This window comes from Akebia trifoliata, chromosome 4 (assembly GCF_017979445.1).
Source record: "Akebia trifoliata isolate Shusen 1 chromosome 4, ASM1797944v1, whole genome shotgun sequence".
Taxonomy (NCBI): Eukaryota; Viridiplantae; Streptophyta; class Magnoliopsida; order Ranunculales; family Lardizabalaceae; genus Akebia; species Akebia trifoliata.
The window spans coordinates 7,739,566-7,756,532 of NC_141378.1; the positions used below are offsets into that span (position 1 = coordinate 7,739,566).

Below are 16,967 nucleotides of genomic sequence, written 5' to 3' on the forward strand. Positions count from 1 at the left end.
AGACGGGCATTTTGGTTATTTTATTAAGCCTCTTATAGAAAACTCTGATCAAGAAGAGAATAATTGGTCATCAGTTTGAAAATTCGTTTGCCCTCTAACGAGGGTCATATCTCCCATTCAAACACATCTATGTTGAATATTGACATTGACCGTACAAGTGCATTTTGGTAATTTTAATAACTTGTGTAGAGGTGTGGCTGCTTGAAGTAAAGATGGAGATGGGTATAGAGAGAGAGAGAGATTAAAGATAGAGATGGACTGGGTCAAATTAGGCGTCTGATTTGTTTCTTAGCACTTCCTTCGCCATCTGACCCCATTGACCCCGTAGTGAGCGTATCTCCCGTTCAATTTGCGAAAAATTTACGACTTTTCCTTTTTTTTTTTTTCCAATAAAAGTATTATTATCTGGATTGTGGAATTATTCAAAATAATTATATATTTTAAGTTAAAAAAGTATATAACAAGATTTTTTTTTTTTTAATGAATTTCAAGATGAGTCATGTTAGAGTGACCCCAGGACACATGTGGAACATCTTGACGTGGTGACATGCACGTGACCCATAGATGCATTCTCTCCAAGATATGAGCAATAGAATAATAAATCTCAATGCTCTCATTATTACCATAATTGCTAAATCATTACCTTCACCTTCACCATTACTATAATATTACCAAGATTTTTATTTCGAATTTTTGAAATAAGATGAATAATACACGTATAAAGCATATGAATCATATTTTTCATTTATCAAATTTTAGATTTGATATTTACAATCCAAAATTGAATAAAACTCGAATTTTTCACATATCGAATTTTTGCAGTATTCCAAATTACTAATAAGGATCTGACTATCTTGTATTTTCTTTTTATCAAAATATCCTTCTTAAATGAAGGAAAAGATTTAGATAAAAAAAATCAAAGATTTCCAATTGGGCCAACTTAGAAGAGACCATTAAATGTGGGGAATTCAGTGGTTGGTTTAGGGATATTTGATTGACTGATACACAAGAAAGAGTTTTGGTTGGGACGAAAGAAATTATTAAAACAGGATCTGGTTCTGGGTCTATCATTGGTGGGTCCCGTTCGCCACCCTTAGTTTTACCACACACTTTAACAAACGCGTTTTGTCTTACATGGGTTAGAAGTTTCGGAATGAGCTGATTTTTGGTGAGGATGATCTCTATGGTGAGGAGATCATCCTCACCAAAAATCAGCTCATTCCAAAACTTCTAAACCCATCAAAATTGATTTACAAAAAATGGACGGTCCACGATTTTTCAACGTGTAAACATGGGGCTAAACATTTCGGAATGGGCTGATTTTTGGGGAGGATGATCTTCTAATCATAGAGATCATCCTCACCAAAAATCAGCTCATTCCAAAACTTCTAACCCATGTAGGACAAAAAACGTTTGTTAAAGTGTGTGGTAAAACTTAGGGTGCTGAACATTTCCCATCATTGGTGCCTAGTCTGGAACCAAAACTGATACGGTTGATGGATTGGATCAAACCAGATTTTGATCCAAAAACTGAGTTTGGAGCAAGGATTTGGGTTCTAATGAAGATCCGATCCGATAATGATCTGAATTATTAATTCGCCAGATAAAGGATCATTTGATCTAAAAGTTTGAATATTTGGACTATAATAGATTGGATCCAGAGCACCAAATAATCAATTTCATCACTTAAAATGATGATAGTGTTTGGATCTAATAAACTTCTAATCATACCATTAAAGTGCCTATTTAGTAATAATCTGAGAGTCGAACTCGGCCCAGTAACAATTTGTTGGATTTAAGATGAGTTTTCTTATTATTTATATCTTAAATCTTTTTAAGGTTTCTTGATCCTTTAGCTTTTTCAGGGATGGAATTCTTCATCACCAAACTTGCCTTCTATGTTTAATCCAAGTCTATTCATTAAACAAACAGAGAAGGCCAAGGGCGAGTAAATAATCAACTTAGAGACTGGAGAGATTTTTTGCTAAGAGAAATTTTTCTGAGTGTTCACAGACTCTCGAGTGCATGCCACATCAAACCTAATAAGGGTAACTTGTAAATTGGGGATGTCATTCAATACACGAGGGCTCTTGTTATTGGTGAATCTTGGATTCTGTGAGCAATTTTTTTTTGCATATATAATACAATGATAGTTAATGCTACTAGTGATTTTTATGACACTAATGCTTAGGTGACATTGGATTGATTGCGATTCTTACATTTCTCATGTGGAGGTGCACACATAATCATATATGTATTTACTAGAGGTTTTTTTTTTAGCTAACTTTTTTGAATCATTGTTTCTCTTGATATTGCTAGAATCTGGAAGAAGCAAATGCGATGAGGGCTACTGAGTACCCAAACTTATGACATGTATATGTATATATGCTTAGACTGTTCTCTTAATTTAATAAAAATAATTTTATTACATTGAAAGTCAATATTAATAAGATTGACACTTCTTTTTAATTTGGAAAGACTCCATCCTTATTCATATTTAGTTAGGTAGTTTAGATGGAATGGCAGACTTAGTGGATAACATCAGTCACCACTAGGGGTGCACATTGGATTGGGTAAATCTGATAACCGAACCAATCTGAAGCCTTTTGGATTGGATTGGATTGGTTCGGATTGAGCATGGATTGGTTTGGGTATGGATTGTATATTAAAAAATCCGATTAATTTGGTTCGGTTCCGGATTAGGTGTATAATAGAACCGAACTAATCCGAAGTATCTATTATAATATATATATATATATAACTCATCGAAGTCTTCAACTTTATCTCCTCTATTTTTTTCTAACAAAAAATTATTAAAAAATGTACACAAATCTCTCTTTCAACTCTCAAATGAATCAACTCATTTATGAAATAACTTTTACAAAGAGTTTGATTCCTTATTTTTTTACGAGAATTTTTATGCCGTATTTGTTAGATGAAATATACTATACGAACCTAGGCTTTGATACGTTAATCTACCATTTATGGATTAGTTTCATCACTAATCCATCCAAAATACTAATTTTAAAATTGTAATTTTTTTTTCGTCTCATTGAGCTTCCTCTAATTTTCAATTTTTATAGATTTCAGTCGGAATTTAATCATAAAATCATTTTCATTTTCAAAATATGAATTATTTATGATCTGATCCAAAGGATTTCTCTTTTGAAAGAAAAAATACTAGTTTTTTTTATTTTGAAAGTATGAGAACCGAGAACCGATCCGAACCAAGGTTGGTTTGAATTGATTCGGTTCTGTAGGCTAATTGGATTGGTTCGGTTCCAACTTTATAGAACCGATCATATTTGGTTCGATTTCAATTTTATCAAAATCCAAATCAATCCGAATCATGTGCACCCCTAGTCACCACAGTTGACAAACTCATAGTTAACAATGAGGTGGCCCCGGGCATTGTCTTGTCCATTGGTGTCCAGTTGTGGATTGTTGTAGAAGTAAGTGGGGCTGCTTGAAGTGATTGGAGAGAGAGAGCTGGGCAGGGTCAAATTAGGCGTCTTATATGATTCTTATCTCTTCCTTCTCTATCTGACTATGGTTGGTGACTGGTGTAAGGGTATTTGATTGACTTATCTAATGAATTCTGATTGTACTGGTTGTCGATTTAGTTATAATCTGAGTCTAACCCGATCCAATGACAGCTCAAGGTGTCTAACTCAGTTGAAGAAATTGTTCTGGACACTATGTGAAATTGAAAATTTTGACAAGAAAATTCGATGGGTCAAAGCCCACATATTTTAAAAAACGAATGTTGACAGTTTACAACAGTTGAAATTTGTTATGATCCCCAATTTGATGGCTTAGAGCCATCAAATTTCTCCCATTCTCCATTAATTTAACGGTGTGGTCCGTCAAAAAAAAAAAAAAATTGACAATAAAAAATTTGATGTCTTGATCTGTCAAATATAAGTATTTTTTCACGTTGTGTGATGATTTTCTTTTAATTAACATTAATGAAAGATAAGGTCCATCATAATAATTTCAAGAGCTTAACAATTTGTTGGATTAGGTGTCTTGAATTAATGTCCTCATCAAATGCCTAACCACCTGGTGTAGTAGTGTTGGGATATTTGACATATATAAACCACGATATATTATTTTGGATTCTGGTAGAGAGCTGGTTTCGGATTGAGAAATCTACTCTTAAAATAAATTAGAGCTGTAATCATTCTCAAGATTAGTGAATCTTATCTCTCATCAGTAGATGTCGGTTTTGCAGAACCACGTAAAACTTTCTTTCTTGGTTGTTTTCCATCTCATATATTGTTAGATCTAGGGATCTGAGCTCACACAATCATAAAAAATAAAAAATATTCTTGTCAAGTATAGATAGATGTATGATCATGATTACCTCCAAAGTCGAAAGTTTTGAGGTTGTCATGTACAATTGTGCCATTGATACTGGATCGATCTCATCCATTAAGATCCTGTTCTGACACAAGTAAAATCAAATTGCCAGAGAAAAAGAATGGTACAATGCTTTCTTAGCAGTTTTTTCAAATTTTTTGTGAATTATGTGCAAATTTTCCCGAATAATACAAGAAGTGATGGAAACATTCTTATTACAATTAAACAAATCAGACGATTTTTAACTTGATACGAATTATTTCCGATTTATTTATTTTGGAATTAAACAAAATCTGGAATGTCATATCCCCATAATCAATGTAGACTGCAATGACTGGTAGCTACTGCTACCAGGGAATTTAATTTCTCGTTGTCTTTATACTCCCAGACACTCTTGTTCTTCCCTAAGTTCCTTATTCAGATGTATATAATGATCGGCCCATCACGGAGCTTAACATGGTCTCAAAGCATAAATTCTACTTAGAGCACAATCTTGGAGAGGGCCTCTTACCATCGCCAAAACTCTCTCCCTCTCTCTCTTAATCTTTAAGATATATTTACAAAAAAGTGATCAACTTCTGACGAATTTACGATTCCGGCTCATTGTTTATATTAATTACAAAAACGTGAATGATAACGAATTTGGAGGTTTTTAAAGTAACTATGTCGAAGGTTTAAAGTGACAATTTCACTTTGAACATACGAAATAGTCACTTCGTTCTGAATTTTTTTAACGAAAACATGATTGTTCACGTTTTGATAATTAAAATGAAAAGTGACCGAAATTGTAAATAACTCATTTTCAACTCACGAAATAGTAATTCACCTTAATCTAAACTTCTTCACTGAGAGTTTTTTATTCAAATCCCATGATCTTACTTCATGTGCTCCTGAGAGAGTTCATGACAAATCTTGATTAATATGGTCTTGACTCATTCAAACTCAAAAAACGTGAGGGATGCAACAATGAGACGGTGCCACGATCAAGCACGATTAGACATTTTCAACCATCCATTAATAACTCATTCATAAGGTCAAGGGTTGATATTCCATTCAATCAATTACATATTCCTTTTCAAAGGACCATGCAATTGCTGAAGGATAATATTAATAGAGTATATGACGACATATAATATTCGATCTATCTCATCACAAATGACATTTCTTTTTTAATTCAACCCCCCCTTTCTCTCTCTCTCTCTGGATGAGAGTAGTCCTTATTATCATAAAGTTTTCCAACATTCAACAAGGTAAGTCAGGAGGTCACCCAATTTGAAGCACACAACCAAGAGAGCAAATTAACTCCTGACATGCATCTTTTGACATATGAAAGGTTTGTGATAAATATTTGGAAAGATGCGTCCAAGGTTTTTATTATCAATTAATATTTTCAAATTGGCAGATGATTTTAACTTGTTTTAAGGCTTATGACTTCATTCTATGCTTTCCCACTATTAAATAGTACCCTCTTTAATATCTTGTTGTCTTTATACTCCAAAACATTCTTGTTCTTCTCTAAGTTCTTTATTCAGATGTGTATAATGATGGGCCCAACGCGGAGCTTATCAATTAGTCGAAGAAGAAAGAAGACCTAGTAATCAGGTCATTAAATTTCTAGTTTTGATTCAATGGATTATTATTAATTAAAAGAAAGATAAAAATAGAAGATAAAAAAAAAGGATTCTTTGTTTCTTCTTCCATAATTACATGGTTATGAGCTCTTGATGTGTATATATGCTTAGAATTTTTCTCTTAATTTAGCACAAAGAGTTCATTAAATTTGGCGTATTTATCTTCGTTGGAAGAATGGCAAGAACAAGTAAACATGTGAAAGTCAACAGTAAGATTGACACTTTATTTTCAATCTGGAAAGAAAGCATCCTTATTTATATCTAGGTAAGAAGTTGTATATGAGTACAAATTCTTACTCTCGATCATAGACTTAGTACATCAGTCACCACAGTTAACAAACTGATAGTTAACGATGAGGTGGCCTTGGGCATTGCCTTGTCCATTGGTGTCCAGCTGCTGGAACACACCCGCATCCAAATCCAGTCCTCCATTGCTGCATTGGTCCACTATCCTTACCGTTGCTTGAGTATTAGTCGCGGTGTTTGTCACCTACATGTCATTGAAATTTGAGTCAGATTTTTTTCCTTCTAGTTTGCACCTTTACAGGATATAAGGATTTTCTAGATTTAGGATTAGGATTTTAAAATATTGGGACAAAACAAATATTAAAGGAATTGAAGAAAAAGGTTATAATCCTAAAGAAATCAGAAATAGGTGTTTTGTTGTTTTAAAAAAGAAAGTAAAGAATATTTCCACGGCTTTTGGTATATATGTGGAAGAAAGAAATCTAGGGTTTGAGAATAAGAAGAAATAGATCCATTTGTATCACATCAATATTATTCTAGGAATCACATTTCGTATTTTGGGTGTGTTAAAGAAGGAATAGGTTCTACGACGAAAACGACTAATGATTGAGAATAAGAAAATGAAATAGGTCCATGGGTATCACACCAATATTATCGAACCACACCTAAGTTTTTTCAAAGCTTCACACATCAAAGAGAAAAAGAGAAAATTGCAATTTTTTTTATTATTGTAATTCCATTACATCCGCTAAAAAAAATACAAAATAAGACATATATTGTTCCATAATCATATCCTACTTAATGTAAAAATTGAAATTACTAAACTACCCCTAGGTATTTCATAAACATAGAAAAAATAAAAATAAAAAAAAATAAATAAGCCCATGAAAAAAGAATGCTATTGCACCATCTTGATCACAACTTCTGAAGTTTTTTGAAAATATAGACAACTAGCAAGAAAGCATCCAACACCTTTGGCTCCATAACAACAGCATCCGAACCAGATTAACGTTTAAAGAACCTAAACGTGTGTTACATATTCTCTTATGCATGGTTCAAATATATGATTTGATAGGTCTCCTTAACAATAACGTGGTGCTTTTATGATTTTGGCCTTGTTAGACATTTATCAACATTTACACTCCGACACACATCCTAACATATAAAAAAAAATTTCTTTAAAGAAAAGTCAATTTGAAATTTCACAAAATGGGAGATGACCAATCCCACAAAACCTAACAAGGGTAATTTTATAAATTGAGGATGATACACATACATTCATGTGATTAGTCAATCCGGGCTTATGTGAAATCCCGGATTGACTTTTTTGTAAGCAAATTTTTTTCCCTTAACATATAAGCTAATATATCAGACTTTATTTTAGTGATTTTCTATAATACAAAATGGAGAGGAAAAAGTAGAGGATGATCTCTCTTACCCTTAAACACTTGCCACAGGAGGCCTGTCTGTGAGTACCGACGGGGCCACAGAAGGCAGTCCACCCGTACTTACGACGCCAAGCAAGGGGCTTGTTGGCATCCCATGTCGAACAGTAAGCACTAACCCTATTCAGGTCCCATTCATTTTGCTCGGGATAGTAATAGTGATACGTTGCACGCACATTATAAGCAATCTCACCGGTAGGTTTACAGTTACTTTGACAGTTGTTTGAAGGCAAGCAATACTCGTCGGTCGTCCCACAGTAACCCCATTGGCTGCAACAAATGTTGCCTGCACAGGTGCGGTCACCACCTTGGCGGCCACATTGCTGGGCTATCGCATCGCCCAAAGACACAGTAGGAACACCACGTAAAAATTTGTACTTCCCATTGTTAATTGGTTGTAGAGAAGATGGTGTGAGGGGGGTTTGAATTTATAGATAAGAGTTTTGCCTTGTAGTTACTAAATTACCCTTTGTGTTGAAGGATGACCATGGAAAATTTTCCAAACTACTTACTTTTTCAGGGTGTTAAGAAACAGATCAGCTTTCCTGCTGTGATGTTGGAAAGATGTTGCTGTCATGTAAAGTTATCCACTTGACTTTGGCCTTCAACGTTTATCTAGAGTAAATGCCCTTATTTTCAACCTTTAGCCTCGTCTTTTCCCAAAAACCCATTGTTTTCAACTTCACGGGTAGATGTTTTTACTCTCCTCTTCAACATTCAGACCTTAAGAACAAAGGTAGGGTTTTGTTTTGAATTTTGTTTCTTTTTTTTTTGTTGTTGAAGGGGATTGAAGATGATCACTTTAGGACAGAAAATCAGTGTGTTTTTGGCTAGAGGTTGAATATGGGGTTATTTCGCTCATTTTCATTAAACCTCTTATGGAAGGGAGTGGTCTAGGGGATAGGCCATCAGTTTTGAAAACTACCTCTAGCTAGTTTATTCGAAGTTCAAACTAATCCATTTTGAATATATCGACATTGACTGTAAAAGTATGTTTTGGTAATTTTAGTAAAGGATTAGGATGTTGCGTTGCCTGTAAAGGTGAGGTTGCTTGAAGTACAGATAAAGATGAGGAGGGTCAAGTTAGGCGTCTCATATGTTTCATGGTGTATTCTTTTTTAACCGAAATGCCCTTTTAAATGAAAGGAAAAAAAAATATAGAAAGTCAAATAATCCCATTGGGTCAATTCAACCCTATCATTCTATATATATATATAGGGTATAAATTATATCTTATATACATTTTTATCAAATTTGATCAGTTTCGACCCTAAGGTTGTATTACTAACTTTTCCACGGTCTATACCCACCCTTTAAGGATTGAAAATCGATTAAATTGGTGCCACAATTTGCATGTAACCTCTTCACGAGCCTATGAACCCATTGAACTAAAACATGTGTGTCAACTAGATTATATATGTTACTTCACTATCGGTCTATATGATAGTGCATGCTGCAATTTGTATTACACCATAATCAGACATGCGGCAGAGTGAATCACTTGATATGATAAGCCCAGCTCGAAGGGACTCCAGGCCAAGTCTAGAGTTGTGTCGGGCTAGGCTTGGGCTCGAAAATCAAAGCCCAGCTTTGTTTTTACACCCTTATTGATAACCTCAAAGGCTTAAGAGAATTTGTTGGATTAAATGTCTTGAATTATGGTTAGGGTGGGTATTGTTTATCAAATACCCAACTAGGGGGTCACATGGACACTCTAATAGAGATATTTGATGGAACTTCCACATTTAGTAATTCGCTGAATAATTTGCAAATCATACATGAATTTTCCAAATAATATTAAATTTCAGTCCAATTCGTTTACAGATAATAAGGCTTCTTGATCCTCTTCTTGGTCATCTGCTTGATCGAAGGTGGTGAAGAAGAGTTTTGATTGAACTCTCTAACTATCACTTTGCTTTATTATCATACAAAGAATACATAGGGTACAAGATGTTTCCAGATACAGATGTTACAACTGTATTATATTAAGTAAATTAAAATTTCATTTCTGTTCAAGATTATATATTGTTTCCATTTTTTATAGTTGCGCAACAAGCTGTAAATTTCCAATTTTTAATGAATCCATGATGGTATAGTACTATTTCATAATAACTTTCTTGATTTTCTATGATCTTTCATCTTCATTTATACTTTTTTAGTAATACTACGGACAGTCCATGTTTGATAATTTGATATCTTCTTGAAGGGATGTGGGGTGAAACAAGTAATTAACATATGTGTATACTACAATGTCCCTCCGTGATCTCTTTTGAGCTAGTAACCGTATCAATCCCAATTTGTATTCTTCTTAGTGTACTTAAGATCTGATCTCATAGCTAATGCATCTGTAATGTGTAACATTTCTAGGATTAAAGTTCCAAATCAGCTCATTTTGGGTCATACTTGAGGCCCTTTACTATTGGGAAATGATAATTTTATATTGATGCAGCATAAATTTTGGCGGACAAATCAGCTCCGAATTTACTAAAAATTTGTTAAAAGGTCTGTTCTAATAATATATTATTATAGTGTGAATAATACATTTCGCTTTTTATGGACTCCAATCTTGTTTTCAACCAACTTGCTTCATTGTAAACCATCTTGTAAGGAATTTTCTGTCTTCAATGCTGGAAGTGAGTTTTAATATCGAGGAGCAGCTTTATAGAAGCGGACAAGAGCATAATGAGAAGGATGTCATCTTGTTCTTCATAAGTCTGGTTAAAATTTATGAGGAGTTCTAATGTACGTGTCATTCAAAATTTCTATTTCGAATTCCTAATTGTTTCTAATCCTAGTGGTCATTATTTCATTTTATAGATAATGCAAGTGATTTCTGTACTTGCCTAGTTATTTTACTTGCTGATTTGCCCAGATCATTCAATGTTATCAGGTCACCTCCTTACATTCGTCTTGAGAAAAAGGTCACAATGATCATTTTTTTGTGGGATGGGCACGGGTGGCACAACGTGAAAAAAAAAGCTCCTATTCGACTGCCCAAAGTGTTGAAATTTGTAAAATTTGATGGACTATGGCATCAAAATTTTCATTGCTCGAATTTTTTCTTTTGATAGATCGAAACCATCAAATTCATGGAGGATGGGAGAACTTCGATGGCTCTAAGCCATCGAATCTAGGGAACACCACAAATTACGATAGCCTTGGCCGTTGATTTTTGGTTTCTAAATTCTCAAAATTTCCAGTTTTCACTTAGTGTGGGGCGATTTAAGTGAAGAGCTGTGACAAGCATTAGAATAGCCTCACTTTTCTATTATTACTACTTATAGTTATTAGATAAACAAAAGGAAAGATAACTTGGGAAGAGAGAGAGAGGAGAGGGAGGGGGGGGGGGGGGGGGGAGTTGCTTGGAATTCGATTAACAATATCAGTGAAAATGATCCTTGAACTGGCTAAAATAGTGGCTTATATATGTACAATGTCACCACAAGAATCTTTATAATAGACGAAGTAGAATAGCTTGACAACATGTGGGTCATTTATATGATAAGTGAACCATAAGCTGGATTAAACCAAGGAGTCAGCTCCATCACTTATCTTTTTCTTTTAGGTAACTAGTAACAAGCTATATAAAAAGAGTAACTATTCTAGTTCTTCTCACTACTCTTCACCTAACACCCCCTCCCTTCCTCCCTATTAATAGATGATTTGGATTTTTTTTTCTCAAGATAAATGTTGAGAAGATGGCCTACTCCTTGAATTATATGGACAAAATCTGTAAGTAAACTACTGCAAGAGTAAGACAGGTTTGAATTCAAGTTTCCTCTGCCTTGATTGGATTGCCAGTGATTTCTGGATCTGACTTTCTTTTGTAGGAGGGATGGACAGAAATAATTTCGATATGCACATACAATAGAAATCCAAGGAACTCTGGCCGCATCAACTCTACGTTAAATACCAAAAACTATTCCAGTAATTTGAATTACAGCTTTATTAACAATAAGATAGCATCCTTCTCATTGTGCTTTTATCCATTTCTGTGGAGTTGTTCACCAATATCAAGAATGACTTCACAATTGTCAACAACTTAGGCAAGTTATTAGTTGAAAACAAAGTTGGGAGTCCATGAAAGGAGATAACGTTACGATACAGTATATTATAAGAACAGTTCTTTTAACAACATTTTTAGAAAATTCGGAACTGATTTGTTCATCCTTTATATGGATATGTAATCCAACATTAAAATGAAGAAAACCCATATCCAACAAACACACATAATCACAAAAGAAGAAGACCTGACGCTGATTCCACAGCTCTTTGGGCTGAACCCATTGACCATCTATCCAATCCAGATAAACCCGCAGGTCCAGTTTCCCAATTCCATCCCTTCTCCTAGATATCGATCCTCTCCACCATCCATCATTGTAGAAGGCATCAGCCTTGTCATTAAGATCGAAGACTAGGTCGATGGATTGAGGAGGAACAAGCATTATGTGAGACAGATTGGCGAACTATCCCAGTGGTTGCGCTTGAGGCTTTGCTTTAGGTAAATCGTTGATCCAATTTCTATGTTTGGAGAACATCTGATACCAAAAAGACAATAATAAATCTACTGATTTAATTAAAAGATGAACAAACAAGATGATCATGAAACTATTTTCTATTATTCATCTCTTTATGCTTTTGTTTGGATAGAGAGAAAGGGAGAGAAAAGAAACTCATTAAAAAAAAAAAAAAACAAAAAGAGAAAAAATCCAGTTTCTTTTACTCTTGTTTGGTTTAACAGAAGAAAAACTTAAGCTTGAAGAGAAAAAGGGTAGAACTGTAATTTTAACACTCTTATTAGTTGTGAACATTTCTTTTCTCTCCGATTCAGAGAGAAAAAGAGAGGAAAAACTGTCACTTTTTTATCTCCATTATTTTTCTTTTCTCCCCTCACTTAACAATTTAAAAAAAGAGAAATGGAGAGACTCTCACTTTTTTTTTTTCTCTCCATTTCTCTCAATCCAAATAAACTACTAAAATGTGTTGTGAATCCCAAGGAATATGCGAGACCTGTATCATTTCTCAACAAATTCGAATATTCAAAAAAAAAAAATAAATAAATAAAATCAATCGGATGTGTGTATGAGAGAGAGACCTGACTTGTTTTCGAACAGAAGGGTCTTCCAGGGTAGAATCAGCATCTTCGTCCATTGTGGCAGATGATGATGAGAATAGAGAGCAAAAATGAAAGATAGATGAACGCTAGGGTTAAGGTTAATAATAGAGGCTGTGGTTGAGAAGGGAGAGGGTGATGGGTAGTATTTAAAGACGGAGAAAAAGAGGAAACGTTTCGCAAATAATAAATGAAGATAATAAAGAGGAAGTTTCCAGATTAAATACATAAAAACACTTTTCTTACTTACTTTGTAAGATTTTATATCTTACTAAGGGTCGGTTTGCTCAAATAGATTACAACCTTGGCAATCCAACACCATAACCCTCTAGATTTCAAGTAAAAACTCATATCAAGAAAAAAAAAAAAATCTACAAAACAATATTTTTGGACTTGATCTAAGGTTTTGAAAATTGACAATTATTGAACTTTTATTAAATTTAAAATTAAAAGTTAACCATGAAAATAAATATCATTTGGCTTTTTCTTTTATTCAAAGTTACTATAGAGGAGCTCATTTTTTTTTTAGGTATCAGAAGCATGCTTAGTAAGATTTGAAATCTTAGTAAATAAGTTAGGCTAGTCTTAATCACATACATTTAGGTTCTATTATTACTTATGTGATAGCACGGTGTTAACTGACGAAAATGCCCATATTTACGTTATTTCCTAATTTGGATAGGCCCTTCAATTAACAAAAACCCAAAAAATTTGTTTTGTTAACATGCGCCATAGGGCACATGTTAAGCGGCATTTAATATACTTTGAAAATTGAAATTCCTACTAAAAATGCACATAAAAAAATATTTTATTACCAAAAATATATACCCTCAGATCCTTATTTCCAAGAATGATATTTTTCTCACAGCCCAACAGTTGTTTGACATGTGGCAAAAATGACATCAGCCTTGAAGAGAAAATTTCTCCCTCGGCCCACAAATTTTAATTTTAAGATTTAAAATCGTAAAAGGATTTTGTTAACATGTGCCCTGAATGCAATAAATACACTTTGAAAATTGGATTTAAATAAAAAATGCCCTATTTTTTTTTATATATCAAAATACTCTTAGACTCCAATTTTCAAAGTGTATTTATTGCACTTTGGCACACAACACACACAATGCGTAAAAATGCCAAATTTGTCGGATAAAAGGGTTGAATTGGCGTCGAATTTTTCATTATCAAAATTTTTTTTCGACGGATTGAAACTATTAAATTAATGAAGGATGAGAGAAATTCAACAGCTCTTAAGCCAAAAAATATGGGAATATCCAGAATTTTGATGGTCCTAAACTGTTAAAATTCAGTTTCTAAAATTCGTGGGCCTTGGTCCATTAATTTTTTCTATTTAATTTTCCAATTTTTTAACAAAATCCATCTTAAAATGGGAGCCCACATGGGCTATCACATTGTTAATCTAACACCACAACCTTTCAGATTTGATAAAAAAACTCATTCAACATATCTTTTTTTTTGAGCTTGATCCAAGGAATTGAAAATGGATGGGTACCACATACCCAAACTTAAAATTAAAATTAGACGGTGAAAAATAAAGGGTTTTATTTTATTTTAAAGTTCATAGAATTTCGTCCTCTACAACCTACTGGCATCGGATCATGTTTTTGATTGCCACAAGATGATCTGATTAGGAAATTTCCATTTTCCACCGTGGGTAGGGAGATGGAATTTTCCTCTCTTTATTGTTGATGTCATTTGCGCCACATGTCAAATGTATGTTGCACTATGAGCTAAAAAAGCACTCTTATTTCAAAGGTATATTAAATGCTGGATAAAATCTGCCCTTAGGGCGCATAATTTCATTGCAAATCTCACAGGATTGGGAATGAACCAATCACATTAACCTAACGACCCACATTAGGTTTCACATGTCATGCAATGGAGAACCTATTAGAAAAATTCCGCAAGCAAAAAAATTTACTTGCAAAACCTCACCCTTACATATATGAGAGGCCGTTTTATTAAAAATGATTTTTCTAAATAAATAATAGATTATTCATATTAATTCCAAAACCGGGAATTATTTTTTATGGAATTTAATAATAAAATATTTGTCCAATCATCAAGTTATGATCCATACATCTTAAGATTTGATAAATTTTTTATTTTGATAATTAAGATTTAGTAAGTTTTGAAAGTTTGCACTTTACAGTTAGAATTTTCATCCCTTCTCACTCTAGTTAATTGATCTTAATTTTGTTTTCCTCAAAGGTTGTATTTTCCAGTGCTATCCAAAGAATTGAGCATTGTTAAAGAATCTGAAAGCGAAGCTTATGTCAGAAAAATGAAAATCAAGAGGTATTGCCAGATCAATTAGCCAAAAAGAAAGGGGTTGTCTAAAACGTCACGCTTCCTTTGATTTGGAGGTGGTTATGGTTTCATCACCATTCATTTCTCAATGGAAAATGCGGAACTGGACTTCCTTCGACACGGCCATCAGCATTGTGCTGATGTGGCAGTATGCAGAGAACCATAGATATTTTGTCTTGTATCTCAATTAAAAGACCATTTCTGTAAAGATAAACTTAACAATTTCGTAACTCTAAGTATTCATTTTAACTTCTCCTTTTTTTTTTCATTTTGATTTAAATGAAATATTTCCATATCTCATTGGTACCTTCTTTATTTATAATGTTTTTTTTTTCGAAGTGTAGTACTGCAAAGATTAAAATCCGATAACAAACTCATAATTGTTCTGCTGAAAGGATTCTAGAAGTGGCAATCTCCAATGTCTGTCCCATGTGGGAAGCAATAATTGATATCACAATATCTCTCGTATGAGCCATAGTACTTACGAACAATTGCATTGGTAGAGAATGTGCAGAGCTACCATTCTAGGATCTACTTAGGGGAAGGTGAGAATCAGTTTCTTTCTGGGCTTTTCAGGGATCTTCAACAAACCAGAGCTATAACAATGTTTAGTTAGGCAAAAGGGTTCAAAATGCATATTACTTTCTTTATTTGGGAAAGTGACAAACATGGTTTTATTTGGTTGTGCAAGGGTTTCTGAAGATTTACTAAGTTATAATGGTTTACAGTTACAGTTTTGTTTCCTTCTCATCCTGGTTAAGTAACCTTAATTCTCTTCCCAGAGGTGGTCCTCCATTGCTATCTATGCAACAGACATTAAAAAACGAGGTAAAAGGTTTTAAAGATACACTAAAAATGTCTTCTGGTTTCCTATAGTTAATATCTATGTTAAAAGTATACTGTGTTTAGCACATTTTTAGCATAAAAATCAAATGTTAAAGCACATGAATGTTGTGCATCCAATGCATGTGGAAGGCACATAAATGTTACAAACAACAGTCACAAAAATGTAAAAAAAAAATAAATGATCAAAATCCAATGATAAATGCTTTTCTTATTTATAAATTCTTTTCTATATGTAATATCACAAAGATTAAAAAACTCATATTTCTTCAGCTAAACAAAGCATTCTAGAATCTGTAATCTGCAAAGCCATACCTATATGGAAAGCAACAACGGTTATCACAATATTTCTCACATTTGAGTTATCAAATTCTTCCATTTAATGTAAAACTTCATTCACTTAAGGCAAAAAATTGCTTTGGTAGAGAAGGTGCACTACCTGCCATTGTATTATCCCACTAAGAGGAAGGTGGGAATCAGTTTCGTGCTAGGTATCTTACAGATATTCAACATACCAGAGCATTAACATTGTTTGGCCAATATAAATTGTGAAGGGGGAAAATATAGTTTTACTTGGTTTTGCAATGATTTCAATAAGTTTTGAAAGTTTAAAGTTACAATTTTCATTTCGTCTCATCCTAATTAATTGATCTTAATTTTTTCTCAAGTGTTGCATTTTCAAGCCTTTGAGAAACTAACTAATTACAATAAAAGCCAAACATTTTTCTTTGTGTGCTATGCTTATAATTACAATGAGTAATGATTTTCAGACTCCCCCATGTGGCGTACTAAAAAAAAGCTCCTATTCAACGGCCCAAAGCTGTCGAACTTTGTAAAACTTGATGGACTATGGCGTCAAATTTTTCATTGCTGGAATTTTTTCTTTTGACAGATCGAAAACATCAAATTCATGGAGGATGGGAGAACTTCGATGGCTCTAAGCCATCGTATCTAGGGAACACCACAAATTACGATGGCCTAGATTCTCGACTTTTCCAG

At 33.7% G+C, this 16,967-nt stretch overlaps 1 long non-coding RNA gene and 1 pseudogene across 2 annotated transcripts; both read right to left on the reverse strand.

Moving 5' to 3' along the window:
- Nucleotides 1–6,196: 6,196 nt before the first annotated feature.
- On the reverse strand, nt 6,197–8,084 carry LOC147403451 (pathogenesis-related protein PR-4-like; annotated as a pseudogene). The gene is made up of 2 exons (XR_015177493.1): nt 7,678–8,084; nt 6,197–6,483 (listed from the first exon to the last, which is right to left on the reverse strand). The product of XR_015177493.1 is annotated as a pathogenesis-related protein PR-4-like (transcript).
- A 3,527-nt stretch (nt 8,085–11,611) lies between these two features.
- On the reverse strand, nt 11,612–13,118 carry LOC147403452 (uncharacterized). Its single transcript, XR_015177495.1, has 2 exons — nt 12,780–13,118; nt 11,612–12,222 (listed from the first exon to the last, which is right to left on the reverse strand). It is a non-coding gene; the product is annotated as an uncharacterized LOC147403452 (long non-coding RNA).
- Between the last annotated feature and the right edge of the window lie 3,849 nt (nt 13,119–16,967).